General features: G+C 36.7%; 3 long non-coding RNA genes across 15 annotated transcripts; all 3 read right to left on the bottom strand.

Moving 5' to 3' along the window:
* LOC134240425 (uncharacterized) lies at window positions 1-878 on the bottom strand. 2 transcript variants are annotated; one of them, XR_009986444.1, is made up of 3 exons: window positions 782-878; window positions 579-675; window positions 1-457 (listed from the first exon to the last, which is right to left on the bottom strand). It is a non-coding gene; the product is annotated as an uncharacterized LOC134240425 (long non-coding RNA). The 2 variants fall into 2 exon arrangements; XR_009986445.1 differs by having other exon boundaries at window positions 818-842.
* Window positions 879-2,170: 1,292 nt separating this feature from the next.
* Window positions 2,171-7,407, bottom strand: LOC134240424 (uncharacterized). Of its 12 annotated transcripts, none has more exons than XR_009986441.1 (6): window positions 7,316-7,407; window positions 7,140-7,223; window positions 6,959-7,066; window positions 3,171-3,254; window positions 2,991-3,082; window positions 2,171-2,881 (listed from the first exon to the last, which is right to left on the bottom strand). It is a non-coding gene; the product is annotated as an uncharacterized LOC134240424 (long non-coding RNA). The 12 variants fall into 12 exon arrangements; XR_009986438.1 differs by having other exon boundaries at window positions 2,174-2,881; window positions 6,959-7,037; window positions 7,140-7,220; window positions 7,319-7,386; XR_009986437.1 differs by having other exon boundaries at window positions 2,174-2,881; window positions 6,959-7,037; window positions 7,140-7,220; window positions 7,316-7,355.
* A 4,220-nt stretch (window positions 7,408-11,627) lies between these two features.
* On the bottom strand, window positions 11,628-14,918 carry LOC134240440 (uncharacterized). The gene is made up of 3 exons (XR_009986446.1): window positions 14,890-14,918; window positions 11,876-11,961; window positions 11,628-11,773 (listed from the first exon to the last, which is right to left on the bottom strand). It is a non-coding gene; the product is annotated as an uncharacterized LOC134240440 (long non-coding RNA).
* Between the last annotated feature and the right edge of the window lie 6,338 nt (window positions 14,919-21,256).

Below are 21,256 nucleotides of genomic sequence, written 5' to 3'. Positions count from 1 at the left end.
TTGATGAGTTACATGTATGTACTCAGCATGGTACACTGAATCCTGAGAATTAAGCTGTTTACTGTGTCCATCACTTTGTAGATATTAGTACATACTCAACTCTGTCCATTGGATTCTGTGAGTTAAGCTATTTAGTGTGTCCATCACTTTGTAGATAACAATGTACTCAGCACAGTCCATTGAATTCTGTCAGTTAAGCTATTTAGTGTGTCCATCACTTTGTAGATATATAACAATGTTCTCAGCACGGTCCATTGAATTCTGTCAGTTAAGCTATTTAGTGTGCCCATCACTTTGTAGATATATAATAATGTACTCAGCACTATCCATTGAATTCTTTGAGTTGAGTTATTTAGTGTGTCCATCACTTGCAGTCCAAACCTTAAATTACTCTCTGCACTATTGTTGAAGCATATTTGTCTGCTATCAAAGAAACATGAAATTGATGGCAGTCTGCCTGTAAAAAAAGAAATCACAAGGACTCAACATAAATATTAATAAAATCTTAATAAATGAAAAATAGCTAACATATTTTTACAGAATAGAAGGATTTTGCAGAGCTTGTACATGTGTCTTACCTTTATTTTCAGGTCCCATAGTTGATCTCTTTGGAGTCTTGAGGAATCATGTTGATCTGCTTTTGGAAACAGGATCAATGCCAGCATAACCGTCTGCCTATTAACAAAAAGACACTAAGAATCCAAGCAATGAGAGAGTCAAAATCTCCTCTAATTCACATAATGCAAGGTCTAGAGCTTTACATGCATCTGATCTGACTAACCATCAATGTTTAGGTTAGACAGTAGTAAGTCCTTACTTTCCACATTCTTGTTAACTGATTGAGATCAGTCTCATCTTCTACTTGTTAACAAAGGAAATCCAAAGATAATGAAAACAAGAGGCCCATGGGCCACATCGCTCACCTAAGCACTGTGGCTAGGAAAAAGCAGAATTGGTTTATACTTGAAAAGCTTAAATCCAAAAGTAGTCCCAAGACCAATCATGGCTTTGCTATTCTTGAGAAGAAGATTTTTAAAGAATTTTCCTATATATTTCTATGTGAAAATTTGGTCGGCCATTTTGGCCTCGCCCTACCCGTAATTTGAAACAACACATCCTGAGGATGCTGGGGGTCATGATTTGAACAAATTTGAATCTACACTACCTGAGGATGCTTTCCATATAAATATGAGCAATTATGGCTATGTTTTTCTTGAGAAGAAGATTTTTAGAGAATTTTCCTATGCATTTCTATGTAAAAATTTGCTCGGCCATTTTGGCCCCACCCTACCCCTGGGGGTCATGATTTGAACAAACTTGAATCTACACTACCTGAGGATGCTTCCATATAAATATGATCAATTATGGCTTTGCTATTCTTGAGAAGAAGATTTTTAAAGAATTTTCCTATACATTTCTATGTAAAACTTTGGCCCCGCCTACCCCTGGGGGTCATGATTTGAACAGACTTGAATCTACACTACCTGAGGATGCTTCCATATAAATATGATCAATTATGGCTTTGCTATTCTTGAGAAGAAGATTTTTAAAGAATTTTCCTATATATTTCTATGTAAAACTTTGGTCGGCCATTTTGGCCCTGCCCTACCCCTGGGGGTCATGATTTGAACAAACTTGAATCTACACTACCTGATGATGCTTCCATATAAATATGATCAATTATGGCTTTGTTGTTCTTGAGGAGAAGATTTAATTTCCTATATATTTCTATGTAAAACTTTGGTCGGCCATTTTGGCCCCGCCCTACCCCCGGGGGTCATGATTTGAACAAACTTGAATCTACACTACCTGAGGATGTTTCCACATAAGTTTCATCTTTCCTGGCACAGTGGTTCTTGAGAAGAAGATTTTTAAAACATGCCACCAAATGTTCATTAATTCCCAATTATCTCCCCTTGAATGAGGGTGTGGCCCTTCATTTGAACAAACTTGAATCCCCTTTACCCAAGGATACTTTGTGGCAAGTTTGGTTGAAATTAGACCAGCGGTTCTTGAGAAGAAGTCAAAAATGTGAAAAGTTTACAGACAGACAGACAGACAGATGGACAGACAGACGGACAGACAGACGCCGGACAAAATGTGATCAGATAAAAAACATGAACAAAAATACTTTGTGCCAAAATGTTCACCTGAGTCACCTTGACTTTGTCATCAAAAGAGAAATTCTTAATTCATATTTTTTTTACTAATCCTAGTCCAAAGGGATCATGATGTAACGTAATTTGAAACAACACATCCTCGGGATGCCCTATTGTTATTGCAACACAGTCTTGCTGTTGTGCAGCAGAAGTAAATCCCCCTGGACCTATGATTTGATAAGTGTATAAAGAAAATTTGTAAATTGCAAAAAATAAATCTTTTTACCCACTCCTTAATCAGATATTGGCTGCTGTACAAAGCTTGGCAATAGACTCTTCTTTTTCTTCACTTGGTCAGCACTGGTCCTCTTCCCTTGTCAAATTCCTTGAAAATACTTGATGGAGAGAAGATAAGCAATAATACAAAGCAATGTAATAATCACAGAAATTCAAATGAACATAATCATTACAACATTATTAGCTTGAAAATCAAAAAGCAAATAAAGACAATAAGGTTATGATAGCTAGGAATAAGGTGGAATATTGGGGCAAGGAGAGGAAAGCATAGTTACTTTAGAGTAGGGAGGACAAAGATATGTCAGAAATAATTAAATAAAAAATACTTGTAAGACTCCTGCCTGTTAAAGTGGGTCATGATGAAGTTCCATAGGTAAAAAAGAAGTAAAGTCTGATTCTTACGAGTATTCTCCTCATGGCTGCAGCGGAATGGGAAAGGGACTCTTCCTCACTTAGAATTCCTGGTCAGTCTTAACTTTCTTCTGCTTAAAAAGATAAAACAGAGACATAAAAGGGGAAACACTTGCACTTCATACCAAGTGAGAAGCTTCAGTAAAAAGCAGCTTGTTGCTTACCACTTTTGAAACATAATACCTGCAAAACACAGACAGGAATAGACTCTTCTTATATTAATGACCTTGGTCCTCCATTGTTGTTCCTCTTCTGAATCAAAGGGGAACTGAAATCTGTCAATTGAAGGTCCAGATGTTAAAGCTTGGTACAGCCAACATCAATAGGCAAGCAAAGATACAAGAAGTAAAATCTGAATCTTACCCTGCTTTCTGCTGCTGTATGCAGTTCAATGAGAGAGGGAGTCCTCCTCACTTCAGGATCCTGTTCAGCCTTAAAAGTATTCCTCTTAAAAAGATAAAAATTAACAGACACCAAAAGGGGATCACTTGCACTTCATACCAAGTGAGAAGATTTCTAAAATAAACTAGTGGCCAATGGGCAATATGCTCACCTAAGCATATTGGCTAGTAAATGACAAATTAGTCCAGTATTGAAAAGTATAAAATTTAGGAAGAGGAGAAGGGGGCTTGAATAACTACCTGGAGACATTTTCATATCAATAACAATGGCTTAGCTGTTCTTGAACATAAAATTTTTTCCTATATATTCCTTTGTTAAAATTTTATCCCCATTGATGCCCCTCCCTGCCCCCTGGAATCAAGATTTGGACAAATTTGAATCTACACTACCTAAGGATGCTTCCATATCAATATGACTATATATGGCTTTGGTATTATTGAGAAGACGTTTCCTATATACTGTAAATCACTTAATTTTCGCAACACCTTATTTTCGCGAGATAGTCAATGACTCTTCATTAGCGAGACAAAATTTTCAAAATTGTGGTCATTGCTCTATATAATCTTAAGGAATTATATTATATGCGAGAATGAAATTTTCGCGACCATACCGTCTCGCGTAATAATGTGAAAATAAAGTTCTCGCGAATAAAAAGTGATTTACAGTATTCCCCTGTCCATTTTGATCCACCATTGGGGCCCTGCCCTACACCTGGGAGTCATGATTTGAACAAACTTAAATCTACACTACATGAAGATGCTACCGTATACATATCACCAGTCATGACATATTTGTTTCTGAGAAGATTTCTAAAAATATTTCCAATATAATCCAATGTAAAACTTTGATTGTCCAATGTGGCCCAAACCTTTTCCCGGTAGACATGATTTGAACAAAATGAAATCTTCACTACCAAAAAGGATGATTTGCTATCAATATAACTAATTGTGGCTTGAGAAAAAAAAAGTATATCCCTACATACTGTAGATTCCTAAATATGTGCGTGGAATTAATTTTCGCGTAATTTCGTGAGAAGCACCACACACAAAATTAAATTACTCGCCTTTATTTTTATGGCGCTGAAATCTATGTAAAATCTCTTAACCAACCATGCATTTGCGAATTATTATTCTTGTGATTTGACGGTGAAAAGCCTATTCGCGATAATTACTCGCGAAAAATAAGGAATCTACAGTATTATATATATTTTTGATCCCCTATTCTGACACCAACATGGGGTCTTGATTTGACTAATTTTGAATCTACACTACCTGAGGATGATGCCACATAAGTGTCTCTTTCCTGTCTCAGTGGTTCTTGAAAAGAAGATTTTTAAAAGATGTCCTTAATTTTTCTCTTATTTGTAGTAATCTTCCATTTGAAGAGGGAGTGGGCCTTCATTTGAATAAACTTAAATCCCATAATGGCATTTATCCAAGGATACTCTTTGCCAAGTTTCGTTGAATTTGACCAAAGATGAAAATGTGAAATTTTACAAACAAGAGGCCCATGGGCCACATCACTCACCTGAGAAGCTTTGACCATTCTGTTCTTTACCAGATTTCCCCCTTGTAACACATATTGTGACCCCACCCTACCCCACTGATCAAAATTTAGACAATTTGAAATCTACACTACCCCAGGATGCTTCCACATAAGTTTCAGCTTTTCTGGCCCAGTGGTTCTTAAGAAGAAGATTTTCAAAGATTTTTCCTATATATTTCTATGTAAAAATTTGATTCCCCATTGTGGCCCCGCCCTACCCCCGGTGGTCATGATTTGAACAATTTAGAATCTACACTACCCCAGGATGCTTCCACACAAGTTTCAGCTTTTCTGGCCCAGTGGTTCTTGAGCAGCAGATTTTCAAAGATTTTTCCTATATATTTCTACATAAAAATTTGATTCCCCATTGTGGCCCCGCCCAACCGCCGGGGGTTTCACACTACCCAAGGATGCTTCCACATAAGTTTCAGCTTTTCTGGCACAGTGGTTCTTGAGAAGATTTTTTAATGAGCCCACCTTATTTTTATCTTTTCTTGATTATCTCACCTTGTGAGGGGACTTGGCCCTTCATTTTAACAATTTAAATTCCCCTTCACTCAAGAATGCTTGGTACCAAGTTTGGTCAAAATTGGCCCAGTGGTTCTTGAGAAGAAGTCGAAAATGTGAAAAGTTTACAGATGGACGGACGGACAGACGACGGACAAAATGTGATCAGAAAAGCTCACTTTAGCCTTTGGCTCAGGTGAGCTAAAAAGATGACAAAGACATAAAATGAACAAAGGTTCACTTCTTTTAAAAACCAGCACTTATATCAATTGATTCTACTACTAAATTGGGTTTGTGATCAGGAGAGATCCTATATGAGATGTTTACCAATGCTTTTGAGACTCATCTTCCCGTGCGTCCTTGCGAACTTAGCCTGGGACAAAATGATACCCAGTATCCGTCTGCTTCCACGTGGAGGCATCGCATAGGACTTGTTGTGGAGAGGCTATGTACTGGCAGGGGAAGTCATTAGAATTTCTTCCCCCTTTTCGCATTGCTGCTAGCCAGCGGTGATGGCTGAAAGCGAGAGGTGACAAGCACACAGACACTAACACCAACACACTAGACGCGTCACACAACATTTAGCAGACGTTAGTAGTTTTAGTAGCTTGTTACTTGTTCAGGGTTCTCCATTGTTTGAAATTTTACTGTGTTGCAGAGTTTACGCAAAGCACTAAAATTTCACGGTATTTTAGCGATCAAATTTGCAACTGACTCACTATTCATTATAATTACTTAAGATTACATGCACACAATTTAAAAAAAAAAAAAAATCACCAATTCGTTACAAAAATAGTATGGTCGAACATATTAGCACATGTTGTGAAATGCAGAGGAAATTCTTGTCTATAAAGTTGAACTACTTACAATTTTTTAAAGCAAATTTGTCATAATTTTTTTGTCAATTTTATTGATCGAATTAAGGAATTACAAAAAAAGAGACTTCGGAATAGTAAAATACTTTTAAAAGTTCCTTGAAAATTGAAAACTATTTATTTACATCAAGTAAATGATTTTGGTACAGTGTTATGTTTGATTTACATTGCAAACATAATTCTAGAGCCATGGCTCTAAAGAAAAGACATTTAAATATATTTTTAAAAATAATACAATGTACTTTAATTGCAACTACTAGTACCAATTAAGCGTTACATGGAAGTTTGAAATCCAATTTTTTGTCTTTGTTCCTTCATGCGTCAAGTCCATTGAGGGTCTAGGAAATAATTGATTATGCAAGGTGAAAGCATAATTAAGTGATCTAGATATCGTATAGAATTGAAAGACGGTAGAATTGTTTGATCAATTATGTTTCAGATAGAGAGAATTTGTATGTTTCAATTTTTTTTTATTATCACAGATCTTACTGTGTCAGCAAAATTTTTAATGTGTCGCACAGATAAAATTTGAATCTTTACTGTGTCGGAGAACATTTTTCTGTGTCGGGACCAACACAGTAAAACAGCTCATGGAGAACCCTGCTTGTTAGGGTGTTAATCATGCAAACCTATCCACCACAAGCACTAATCATGCACTAACTAACAAATACCTTAATTACAATAATAACCTACACTCCTCTAAGCTGTCTAACTATCAACTAAAGCCTACTTACTAACTCAAACTACAACACAACTGCACCTACCGGAAATACTATACAAACTAAACCTAAGACTAAGAAACACCTTTGTAACGCTACTTACAACTACTATACACCCCATACTTTCTGAATGCAGCAGAAAACACTCCAGACTGACCTTCAGAGGTGGCTATCTCTGCTTCCTGTCAATTCAAACTCAAGAGGTCAAAGCCTGAAAAAGCCAACATCAATTGGAAAGCCATAATATTGGGAAAAGGTGCTCAGAGGTCAAGTATGAATCTTACCGCACTTTCTGCTCATGAACGCTGTTAAATGGGAGAGGGACTGCTCTTCACTTCAGGATCCTGGTCAGCCTCAAATTTCTTCTGCTTAAAAACAGAAAACAAACACATCAAAGGAGAATCACTCACATTCCCTAACAAATGACAAACTTCATTTAAATAATCAATTTGTTACTTACAACCTTGAGCCATATTGGTTGCTGCATAGAGATGGGAAATGGACTCATCATCCTGTCTTTTGCTGTTGGTCGACCTTGCTCCTCCATCGTTGTTCCTCTTCCCAGTCCCTGAAAGTATAAAACTGGCACAATGTTAGTAAAACTTCAAAAGAATGCAACAAATCACGAAAAGTTACTTACCACTTTGGGCCATGTTGGCTGCTGTATAGAGATGGGAAATGGACTCGTCATCTCGTCTTCCTCTGTTGGTCGACCCTGCTCCTCCATCGTTGTTCCTCTTCCCAGTCCCTGAAAGTATAAAACTGGCACAATGTTAGTAAAACTTCAAAAGAATGCAACAAATCACGAAAAGTTACTTACCACTTTGGGCCATGTTGGCTGCTGTATAGAGATGGGAAATGGACTCGTCATCTCGTCTTCCTCTGTTGGTCGACCTTGCTCCTCCATCGTTGTTCCTCTTCCCAGTCCCTGAAAGTATAAAACTGGCACAATGTTAGTAAAACTTCAAAAGAATGCAACAAATCACGAAAAGTTACTTACCACTTTGGGCCATGTTGGCTGCTGTATAGAGATGGGAAATGGACTCGTCATCTCGTCTTCCTCTGTTGGTCGACCTTGCTCCTCCATCGTTGTTCCTCTTCCGAGTCCCTGAAAGTATAAAACTGGCACAATGTTAGTAAAACTTCAAAAGAATGCAACAAATCACGAAAAGTTACTTACCACTTTGGGCCATGTTGGCTGCTGTATAGAGATGGGAAATGGACTCGTCATCTCGTCTTCCTCTGTTGGTCGACCCTGCTCCTCCATCGTTGTTCCTCTTCCGAGTCCCTGAAAGTATAAAACTGGCACAATGTTAGTAAAACTTCAAAAGAATGCAACAAATCACGAAAAGTTACTTACCACTTTGGGCCATGTTGGCTGCTGTATAGAGATGGGAAATGGACTCGTCATCTCGTCTTCCTCTGTTGGTCGACCTTGCTCCTCCATCGTTGTTCCTCTTCCGAGTCCCTGAAAGTATAAAACTGGCACAATGTTAGTAAAACTTCAAAAGAATGCAACAAATCACGAAAAGTTACTTACCACTTTGGGCCATGTTGGCTGCTGTATAGAGATGGGAAATGGACTCGTCATCTCGTCTTCCTCTGTTGGTCGACCCTGCTCCTCCATCGTTGTTCCTCTTCCCAGTCCCTGAAAGTATAAAACTGGCACAATGTTAGTAAAACTTCAAAAGAATGCAACAAATCACGAAAAGTTACTTACCACTTTGGGCCATGTTGGCTGCTGTATAGAGATGGGAAATGGACTCGTCATCTCGTCTTCCTCTGTTGGTCGACCCTGCTCCTCCATCGTTGTTCCTCTTCCCAGTCCCTGAAAGTATAAAACTGGCACAATGTTAGTAAAACTTCAAAAGAATGCAACAAATCACGAAAAGTTACTTACCACTTTGGGCCATGTTGGCTGCTGTATAGAGATGGGAAATGGACTCGTCATCTCGTCTTCCTCTGTTGGTCGACCCTGCTCCTCCATCGTTGTTCCTCTTCCCAGTCCCTGAAAGTATAAAACTGGCACAATGTTAGTAAAACTTCAAAAGAATGCAACAAATCACGAAAAGTTACTTACCACTTTGGGCCATGTTGGCTGCTGTATAGAGATGGGAAATGGACTCGTCATCTCGTCTTCCTCTGTTGGTCGACCCTGCTCCTCCATCGTTGTTCCTCTTCCCAGTCCCTGAAAGTATAAAACTGGCACAATGTTAGTAAAACTTCAAAAGAATGCAACAAATCACGAAAAGTTACTTACCACTTTGGGCCATGTTGGCTGCTGTATAGAGATGGGAAATGGACTCGTCATCTCGTCTTCCTCTGTTGGTCGACCCTGCTCCTCCATCGTTGTTCCTCTTCCGAGTCCCTGAAAGTATAAAACTGGCACAATGTTAGTAAAACTTCAAAAGAATGCAACAAATCACGAAAAGTTACTTACCACTTTGGGCCATGTTGGCTGCTGTATAGAGATGGGAAATGGACTCGTCATCTCGTCTTCCTCTGTTGGTCGACCCTGCTCCTCCATCGTTGTTCCTCTTCCGAGTCCCTGAAAGTATAAAACTGGCACAATGTTAGTAAAACTTCAAAAGAATGCAACAAATCACGAAAAGTTACTTACCACTTTGGGCCATGTTGGCTGCTGTATAGAGATGGGAAATGGACTCGTCATCTCGTCTTCCTCTGTTGGTCGACCTTGCTCCTCCATCGTTGTTCCTCTTCCGAGTCCCTGAAAGTATAAAACTGGCACAATGTTAGTAAAACTTCAAAAGAATGCAACAAATCACGAAAAGTTACTTACCACTTTGGGCCATGTTGGCTGCTGTATAGAGATGGGAAATGGACTCGTCATCTCGTCTTCCTCTGTTGGTCGACCCTGCTCCTCCATCGTTGTTCCTCTTCCCAGTCCCTGAAAGTATAAAACTGGCACAATGTTAGTAAAACTTCAAAAGAATGCAACAAATCACGAAAAGTTACTTACCACTTTGGGCCATGTTGGCTGCTGTATAGAGATGGGAAATGGACTCGTCATCTCGTCTTCCTCTGTTGGTCGACCTTGCTCCTCCATCGTTGTTCCTCTTCCCAGTCCCTGAAAGTATAAAACTGGCACAATGTTAGTAAAACTTCAAAAGAATGCAACAAATCACGAAAAGTTACTTACCACTTTGGGCCATGTTGGCTGCTGTATAGAGATGGGAAATGGACTCGTCATCTCGTCTTCCTCTGTTGGTCGACCCTGCTCCTCCATCGTTGTTCCTCTTCCCAGTCCCTGAAAGTATAAAACTGGCACAATGTTAGTAAAACTTCAAAAGAATGCAACAAATCACGAAAAGTTACTTACCACTTTGGGCCATGTTGGCTGCTGTATAGAGATGGAAAATGGACTCGTCATCTCATCTCCTTTTGTTGGTCGACCCTGCTCCTCCATCGTTGTTCCTCTTCCCAGTCCCCTGAAAGTATAAAACTGGACTCGTCATCTCGTCTTCCTCTGTTGGTCGACCCTGCTCCTCCATCGTTGTTCCTCTTCCGAGTCCCTGAAAGTATAAAACTGGCACAATGTTAGTAAAACTTCAAAAGAATGCAACAAATCACGAAAAGTTACTTACCACTTTGGGCCATGTTGGCTGCTGTATAGAGATGGGAAATGGACTCGTCATCTCGTCTTCCTCTGTTGGTCGACCCTGCTCCTCCATCGTTGTTCCTCTTCCGAGTCCCTGAAAGTATAAAACTGGCACAATGTTAGTAAAACTTCAAAAGAATGCAACAAATCACGAAAAGTTACTTACCACTTTGGGCCATGTTGGCTGCTGTATAGAGATGGGAAATGGACTCGTCATCTCGTCTTCCTCTGTTGGTCGACCCTGCTCCTCCATCGTTGTTCCTCTTCCCAGTCCCTGAAAGTATAAAACTGGCACAATGTTAGTAAAACTTCAAAAGAATGCAACAAATCACGAAAAGTTACTTACCACTTTGGGCCATGTTGGCTGCTGTATAGAGATGGGAAATGGACTCGTCATCTCGTCTTCCTCTGTTGGTCGACCTTGCTCCTCCATCGTTGTTCCTCTTCCCAGTCCCTGAAAGTATAAAACTGGCACAATGTTAGTAAAACTTCAAAAGAATGCAACAAATCACGAAAAGTTACTTACCACTTTGGGCCATGTTGGCTGCTGTATAGAGATGGGAAATGGACTCGTCATCTCGTCTTCCTCTGTTGGTCGACCTTGCTCCTCCATCGTTGTTCCTCTTCCGAGTCCCTGAAAGTATAAAACTGGCACAATGTTAGTAAAACTTCAAAAGAATGCAACAAATCACGAAAAGTTACTTACCACTTTGGGCCATGTTGGCTGCTGTATAGAGATGGGAAATAATGGACTCGTCATCTCGTCTTTCTCTGTTGGTCGACCCTGCTCCTCCATCTTTGTTCCTCTTCCCAGTCCCTGAAAGTATAAAACTGGCACAATGTTAGTAAAACTTCAAAAGAATGCAACAAATCACGAAAAGTTACTTACCACTTTGGGCCATGTTGGCTGCTGTATAGAGATGGGAAATGGACTCGTCATCTCGTCTTCTTCTGTTGGTCGACCTTGCTCCTCCATCGTTGTTCCTCTTCCGAGTCCCTGAAAGTATAAACTGGCACAATATTAGTAAGACTTCAAAACAATGCAACAAATCACAAAAATTCAAGTGAATAAAATCAGTACAACACAATTTGTTGAAAAATCAGAAAACAATGACAGTGAATTCAGGAAGACGAATGAGGGGGAAAAGGAAGGGGATGGTTAGTTATGTTAGAGTCAGCAGGGGCCAGGGGGTAGGGGAAAGAAGGGAGAAAATCAAAAATACTTCCATATAAGCTTCCTTTGCTGTTGCTGTGGCTTCTGGTGATGTTTCTTCTGAACTGTCTCAGCATTTCTGCTTCCTGTCAATTCAAAATCAATAGGTCAAAGCCTGACAAAGCCAACATCAATTGGAAAGCCAAAATACTGGGAAAAGGTACAAAGAGGTCAAGTATGAATCTTACCCCATTTTCTGCTCATGAATGCTGTTAAATGGGAAAGGGACTGCTCCTCACTTCAGGATCCTGGTCAGCCTCAAATTTCTTCTGCTCTTATAAAGAGAAAACAGACACATCATAGGGGAGACACTCTCATTTCACATGAAGTATGAAACTTCATTTAAAAGCATAGATAATCAAAGATTATGAAGCTCACCTCGACGAATGTTATCAGTTTAAGTAATGCAAATCTCACATCATATTTCCTTAACAGTTAGTATTTATCCTGACAACAATATTCAAGCAAATTCTGTTTAAATAGGTTTTAAAGTTCATTGAGGATTGACATTTTCCAAATACTTGAACCTGGTCACTCGTTTGAAGAATGCAGGTCAGATCCAGCATCCAAAGCAAGTTTCAAATGTCCATCTTTAGATGCATCATCCATGCAAGTTTGGTCAGGGTAGAGCTGAGTTGGGAATAATTTCATCACTCATCTGGAAAAAGTAGGTCAGATCAAGCATCCGAAGCAAGTCTGGTAGTGTCCATTCCTAGATGCATCATCCATGCTTGTTTGGATCGGGTAGGACTTACAGTTTCTTAGGAATGGACCTGCTCAAAAACCTTAACCTGGTCACTCATCTGGAAAATGTGGGTCAGATCCAGCATCCAAAGCAAGTCTGGTAGTGTCCATTACCCTAAATGCATCATCCATGCAATTTTGGTCCAGGTACGACTTATACTTACTAGAACATGGACTTGCTCCTAAAACTCCACCATGGCACAAATGCTAACCTGAGGCTGGTGTCAGGGTATAGCATAACTACCTCTTGACTTTGTTGAGGTAAGTTCAAGTTCAAAATAAAGCTTCAAGGTAAAAAAAAAAATTTGCATTTGAATAACCTTCATCAGTATCTCTAATTTGATTGTGATCATTCAACAGGTTAATAGTTATATTAGAATGACTATTTCCAAATATTTCCTTGCTCAAAAAAATTTGACTCTTTCACTCATCCATAAAATGTAGGTTGGATTCAGAATCTAAAGCAAGCCTGGTAATGGATCCATGGAAGATTGGTCAAAATAGGCCTTATAGTTACTTGGAAATGAGACTAGCTCAAAAAAACTTTTAACCTAGTTACTCATATTAAAAATAAAGGCCAGATTCAGCATCCGAGGCAAGCCTGGTAGTGTACTTCCATATATTTTATTTTGGATGTACATGTTCGATTCTTGTAAGTTTGGTCAAAATACTTGGAAATGACACCTGCTTCAAAAACATTAACCTGATCATTCTTTTAAATTTGCTGAAAATGCAGTCTCTGAAACCCTGGTAGGTACAATGAAACATACTTGAAGCATCTTACATGCATCCCTTAGGGGCTAGGGCATAGATGTACTTAAAAAGAAGTCTGCTCCAAAAACTTTCATCTGGGACACCCACACTTGCACTGATCCCATGGGTGTTACTAATATTCCTGTCCACTTCCTATTGGTGAGCAAAAAAATGATTAAAATGCATATTTTTTATGCCATCTCTGATTTTGATGAATAAATTTATGCAAGTAAAATGTCATGCCGACAACCTCACCACTTGATTTCCAGCAGAATCCGGAAAGGGGGCAAAACATCGATTGGCTGGGCTATTCCATTTGAGAAAAAAGTGACATTTGGTTGAAATTTAAAAAATTATACTATAATTTTGTCATTTTTCTATTTATGTAAATAAATAATAGTTTATCTTTTATTTGCAAGGTACTCATTGACTTTTTTACTTGCATATGATGTATTAAGGTACAGGAGTACCTCCCTCTTTTTCAAAAGGGAGGGGAGTTTAGTGTGGTATGAGTGTGTGCAGGTATGTGTTAACTTGTCACTGTGTGCGATGCGCAAGTGTGAGTAAGTTGTCGTCTGTTGTGCATGGTGGTGTGTAGATCTAGTCACTTGTATTGCAGGAGAGATTGCGTATTTATATATTTATTTGAACATCAATTAGATTATACATTACAGAGTCCAAACATTTTATTTTCTTTGGTGAAATTGGGAAAACACATACTTTTTGCCATTATGAATGGAGCAAAAAAAAGGCCCCTTCGACACCCTAAAAATGCCTGTCAGTAAAAATATTTGCATTATCAATACACAGTTGATTCAGGGCAAAGTTAACCCCACTTAGGATCTGATGTCCCAAACTTATGCAGAGTCTAAAAGCACAATACATTTTCAAACGATATTTCACTTCTTTGTTTTAATTCACCTGTAGGTTTTAAGCTGTCCCTTTCCGCAGCTTAAAAATACTTTATCAACGTTTTATCAATATGTGCATCTGAATCTGACAAGTGTTATTTCAAATAATGTTAACTGTTTTCCCCAACCAACTCACCTGACCGTCCACTGACGCCAAATTTGCTGTTCGCGCCACATGTCAAAATTTAAAACTCACAATTTCGATCCCGATGCAAATAAATTACAAATGCATGCAAGAAACAAATAAATAAATAAATTTATGTATTAATCAATCCCCCAATTATAAAACAATTTTAGCAATTAATCTAGAATATGCTCTACCTCTGGGCAGGACAAAATATTTATGTCTCAAACCTGTCTTGTTATTTAAGCGACATTGCTAGGTTACTGGAAAGGGGGGGGGGTCTGAGATAATTTTTTTTAAAGAAATAAATGCGTTTCAATTTTTCATGTATTCGGTTGATTTTTATGGATTCTATTGCATTTTGAAAATGTGAAAAACCTCTTAACCTTTTTTTTTATTTTAATGCATATTTGCAAGATTAAATGCGACGAATATATCCTGTCCTATTTATTCCCTTGTAACTACATTTCCCCTAAAATTGCAGACTATTTTGTGTCATTTGTTAAACTATCTACAGCTGTCTAAGGAGATCTGGAAGTCGTGTCGTTTGACCACTGACCAGGGAAAATACCCTTTGAAAATGGCGGGGATGTCAAAATATACAACCTTCCTCAGAGAAATTAAACAAATTCTTAAACATTTTTTATTACAACAGCTTTAGAATATTTACCTCAATTTTTGATCATCTCTGGGCTCCTGTGATGCACTTTCGACTGAAAAATGTAATGAACTGATCTGAAAGTCTGCTGCGCAGGTACCTGTTACTGCTTTGTGAATTCAGTTGTGAACTATGGGCGCACTTGTTTCAGACAGCCGGGCGATGACCCGGTTCACTTTTATCACATGGCATATTGACCCGGTTAGTGTCGCTGAAACGAGTGAAAAATAAGCCGGATTGGCTGGTATTGGTGCTGTTGCTGTAAAAAAAAAAAATTATCAAAATTATCTGAACGCACGAGAACAACGATTTAGTGGATATATTTCGTTTTAATATTTACTAGTTCCATTCTATGTACAATTTGTGAATTTGGAGCATATAGGGTCTCGTTACCCACAGAACTGGAAAGCAGCTTTAAAATTTAAAAAAAAATTTTTTTTTTGTCGTGCAAATGTAAACAAATATGTTGTAAAAGTCTCTTATTATCTCAGTTGTGTTTGTTTATTGACACCGAGACTACGACAAATGATAAAAAACGAATGTTTCACCATCAAGAACATTTCTACCTCCGTTTTCCGCCATATTGCTTTTCATTTGGCCGCTCGAAATTTTTCGGGCGATCCGGGCTACTTTCTGACCGCCCGGCGGCTTAAATATATTTGAAACAAGTGACTTGCCCGGTTCCGGAATATTAACCGGCTTGACCCGGCTTATGAAACAAGTGCGCCTATTGTTCAAACATCATGCTCACGTGATTTAATTACGTATTCGTCATTCATTACTCTACTGCGGTCATCAAATCGTGAAATGTGTGTAAACTAACGCTGCGAGTACACAATTTTTTGTTACATGTATATTGTAAATTTCAACAGAAAATCTTGTGCGTGGGTATTTTAATAAACTTTTTAAAATTACAGTCATGAATTACATTTATATGTAACAGTTATGTTTATTCAAAATAATATACCGGTATAAACATACATTGTAGACGGTAAAATATTCATGAATATACTTTAATGTATAGGGTATATCAATCTATAATTGCTTGCATGCTTATTTTGAGTGCAGAATACCAAGTCATAATTATATTATATTTCAAGACTAAAAGCATGGCATAGACTCCCAATCATAGTAGGACACAATAAATAGGCCAAGATTTTTCCTCAAATTCAATTTTTCTGAAACTTTGATTTTATGTTCTAGGATTCAAAATCTCTCTTTATATATGATATGAAAGAAATTCAACCACACATTTTTTGCCCACATAGTCTGAAATATGGCCTATCATTTAGTAAAAAAAAGTATTTCTTAAAAAAAAAAGGGGTCTATCCGGGACCTGAACTCAGGACCTCTCACATGCGAAGCGAGAAACATACCACTAGACGTACCATGGAATTGTCATGTTGTAAATTTTGAATTTACCGGGTGGCAGTAAATACAAAATTTATGTCATGTTGTAAATTTTGTATTTACTGCCACCCGGTAAATTCAAAATTTACAACATGACAGAATCGCGACCTTTTTTTAGCACAGGGATATGAGGAGAGTTATTGCGTATAAAACAGGTTCTCGGCGGACTTTGTGTTCTTATTACATCTATTAGAACTGTTTAATAAAGGCTAAATAAATCAAACACCATGGATTGTGTAAAATTTTGACAATACCGAACATGAATATCTACATGTATATGTGACTTCACTTCGACATGTAATACTATAAATACTAATAAAACAAGCTTCGTGTCCCCCGCTTAAGGAAAAAGTAAAACATGCGCAGTTCGGGGGGAGGGAGGGGAGAGAGTTGGATCCCCCTCACTGAATTTGTAGAATTATTAAATGTATACGGGTCATTATCAAAATATGCAGCCTTTCGCGTCAGTATTAATTTGAAGGTGAAAAAATAATGTTTTGGGAAAAATATAAACAGTATCATAGAGTTTAAGAATACCTAAACTTTTTCTAAGAACACAAAAATTTACAATTTCATTGCTTAAAGTAATAAAAAAAATTATTTTGTAACAAGATATCAGTGACTTCATGCTGTCAATAGATTCTGACAATGTCTTTAACCTACAACAACTTAAAATGACTGATGTTTTAATTTTAAAAATTACATTGAATACTCAAATCAACATTCATATTTTAAGTTCTGGTATGCTATAGAATAAATAAGCTGTTACAAAAAATAAAAATCATGAGATATATGTGCGTATATAAAAATTCTGTCATTGGTGTAACAAAGCAAAATATTTAAAAATACATCATATTAATGATGTTGCGCTAAAGTTGGAATTCCCCAGATTAGAGTGACATCACTTCCTGGTTCCAAATGATGAACGCATCAGTGATGTCATTATTGTGAGAGAAAATATCACAGAAAAGGTTTAGTATGATCTGAGTAATACAAGCAATATGTGTCAATGGAATAACATACTACTGAAGGTTTTCTGTTATAAAGGAAAAATAAAAACTTCACAAAAATGGTGAATGTTGATCACATTTTACAAAGACTATGTGAAATTGTGTACATTCTGACCTATTGGGTCCTACTGCTAAATTATACTCCAGATACATCAGTGGTGTAACAGTCAGTGGTGTAACAAATAAATATTGTTACACCAGTGACAAAAATTGTTACACCACATGACATTATTTTATAATTTTACTTTTTCTTTCATTTCATTGATATTCGGAACAAAAGAAATTGTCAAAGATCCATTTTATAAGTTAAACAAATTGAGATAATTAGAATATCTTTTGCTTGACTGTTTGATATCATTAGTCTGGAAAAAGAGAAGTGTTACACCACTGACATTAGTTGTTACACCATTGCCATTTATTTGCTTGATGCATTTAGTTTATTTAAAATTCTTTATTAAAAGATGAACTAACAAACAAAATCTAATTTTACAAAAAAATAAGATTATTAACACTTACTTTCTACACTCTATCATTCCCTAAAAACTCATGTTCAATCACTTATAAGATAGGTAATTCCAGTATAATCTCATTTATGGATGTTGTTATAATATCTCTTATTTTTTTCAGATAATTCACAAATACTAAACGTCAGCGAAAATTTCGAGAAAAGATATCCAGAGACAGTGATGTAGCAAGACAAACAGAATAAAGAGAAATATCTGCAAGACCTTAAATTTACAAACATGACTTCAGAAAACAAAGGGGAAAAGGCAAAACAAGAGTTGGTGAAAAATAAATGCAATACACAGTCAAAAATGGAAGTAACAATGTGTAAGAAACAGAACAACCATAAGAGAATACTAATAAGGAAATTCAAATAGTTGATGTTCCCCGCTTTCTTTGTCTTAGAGGATGAGATGCCATTATTTATGGCATATTTTGTTAAATATAAACCCTGTATCATGTGTCATTCAAAAGTCAATCACCAAAGTTACATTTTTTTGAAAATATTTCAAACATGAAAATCAAAAGAGGTAAAAAAAATCATAGCATGCTCAGAAACATCTTGATACAAGTAGTACACTTGTCAAATATAAAAGCCCTATCTCTAGTTAAAATTTCAAGGTCACTTGGTCAAAAATTATAGTATATTTAGAAAGACCTTGTCACATGTATTGTATAATGTGTAAGCCATATCTTTCCTCTTTTAGAAGTTATGACCACTTTAAAAATGCTAAAGTAATGTTAAAACTTTTGAAAAGTAAGTCAAACATCTATGTCATGGGAAAAATCACTGTGTATTTGGAGAGCTCTTGTTACAGATAATGTATAGCATTATTCACTGTATACATAACATTTTTCTGTCAGTGGTGTAACATTGATTGTACAAATGTAAGTGGTGTAACAATATTTCATGTATCTTATTTGGATTTTGAAAGAATTAGGTTTTAAAATATTAATTTAAGAGCAGAGTTAAAATGTTTTTAATGTACTTAAAAACAGAACTTACTTTATTTTTTATCATTTTAAACACAAAATTTTGATTTCATACCACTTGGTCAGTGATGTAACGTCAGTGGTAAAACATAAATATCAGTGGTGTAACAAGTGCATATTTCCCATAATAAAATTAATTGTCAGTGATATCTGTATATCTTAAAACTCCTGTGTAATTATAGACATATAATTTTTTATGTTCATCTAAAAACATTCTTCCGGTTGTTTTTTTCAAATGTTAAAAATGAACATTTGTTACAGTGACATAAAGAATTTGTCTCAAATGTGATGTTGGTCACTGCGTAATTGTGTCAAATATTATCTGTTCTCTGATTCTGATAACTTTAATTGAAGTTTGTTGATGTAAACTTTATGTCCATAATTTCTAAAAAGTTGCATTATTTTATTTAAGATTTTTTTTTTCCAATACAGTATGATTGTTACGCCACTGACAATTTTTTGCAGTTCAACAACTTTAAGTCTAATTATCTGCCAGATGGTAGATTTCCATGTTTGCAAATTTTGAGATATAATAGTTCATTGTTTGTTTAATGTGTTTTTGGCAATAAATGAATTTTTTACAGAAAAAAATTTCTTGAGTTTTACTTTTTCAAAAGGCTGCATATTTTGATAATGACCCATACATGCATGTATACTGAAGCAAATAAAATATGCCAATATGGATATAAAGGTTTGATTGCTTATTCTTTATTATTATAGAAGATTCTTTTTATATGGAATATTTATCACATTGTAATGATGATTTTATGAGTTTGTACAAGCCAGACCTCGTAAATTTTTCATTTCGCGTGCTGAATACTATTATTTAGTAAAAAAAATAAAGTATTTCAAAAAAAAAGTTGTCCGTCCGGGACTTGTACTCGGACCTCTCACATTGGAAGCGAGAAACATACCACTAGACCACGGAATCGCCTTACATGGAGTCAAGTATATGCAGAAGTGAAGTCACATACATGTATATATTCATGTTCGGTATTCTCAAAATTTTACACAATCAATGGTGTTTGATTTATTTAGCCTTTATTAAACAGTTCTAATAGATTGAATAAGAACATAAAGTCCGCCGAGAACCTGTTTTATACGCAATAACTCTCCTCATGCTCATGTGCTAAAAATAGCGACATGTAATACTATAAATACTAATAAAACAAACGGGGCGGGGCACTTTGAGAGGGGTGAGAGAGGTCCTAGGGAGTTTTGGTATAAAATTATATTGAATAAGCTCAAAATCTTCTTGAAATATCGCCCGGAAATGATAGTGTTACACACAGAGAGAATGTGTAAATTTACGACCTTGAACTTTGACTTTTTGACCTCAAAATCAATAGGGGTCTTTATTAGGCCACATGGAGTTGTTATGTAAAATTTCATTGCAATAGCTCAAATGGTTCTAGATATATCGTGTGGAAACGAAAGTATTATAACAGACAGAATTTGTTTATTTATGACCTTGACCTTTGACTTTTTGACCTCAAAATCAATAGGGTTCTTCTTTAGTCCATAGGGAGTTGCTATGCAAAATTTCATTGTAAAAGCTCAAAGGGTTCTCGAGATATCGTGTGGAAACGAAAGCGTTACAGACAGACAGAAAGACGGACGGACAAACCCAAATTAACATCCCCCACTTTTCAAGCAGGGGACAAAAATGTACTGGTGGAATTCTTGAAATACCATATTGGGTAGTATGATGTCAAGCTGATATTCTGTTATTGTATGTAGAAAAGAGGGTCTGTGTTTATTTACATGTATTTAAAGATGGATTACAGAATCAAATGTTTTGAATCAATGGATAGGGGTAAAACATTTCTCTTTATCTTTACTAGAGGTAATGTGAGCACAGAGCTCTCAAAATGATACCCCGCATCTCATATGATTAAAATTGCAAAGTCCATATTTTGCTATTGGAGACCTGAAAAAAGTTTCAGATCAAAAAATAAAATAGGATAAGAGACGGGTACTCCCTCAATATCATAGAAAGAGTGGCAGTGTCCATGTTTTGCTTTTGAGAACCTGAACAAAAATTCTGTGAAAGTCTCATTAGATTTTATTCAGTGGTATAAGAGGAGTTGTGGATAAGAGATGGGCACCCCCAAAAGGAAGGATGAAAATCCCCATCACTATATACCCTCTGCTTTTCAAGCTAGGGGTATAATGGTGACAGGCTTGAAATCATATTGAGCCAGACTCAAATAGCTAATGGTATGACCATTTGTGCAACTTTTTGGAGTACGGTTCATATGTCCAGAACCCTTTGGTCAAATTTTATCAATTTTATCAAGAATATCCTTGGCCTAAGGGCTCTTTTTATACCAAAAATAAGTATGTGACCCTTAAGCAAGGGGAGATAATTAGGGAAAGAAATACAAAAGTAGTGGTTGCTAAAAATCTTGTCAAGAAGCACTGGGAAGTTTACCACCAAACTTACACCCAAAGATGATTAA

The sequence above is a fragment of the Saccostrea cucullata genome, unplaced genomic scaffold (genome assembly GCF_032062105.1).
Source record: "Saccostrea cucullata isolate Sc308-1 unplaced genomic scaffold, CSIRO_AGI_Scuc_v1 ctg246, whole genome shotgun sequence".
NCBI lineage: Eukaryota > Metazoa > Mollusca > Bivalvia > Ostreida > Ostreidae > Saccostrea > Saccostrea cuccullata.
Note: the sequence above shows the minus strand (reverse complement) of the source record. Positions and strands in the feature narration are given on the sequence as shown.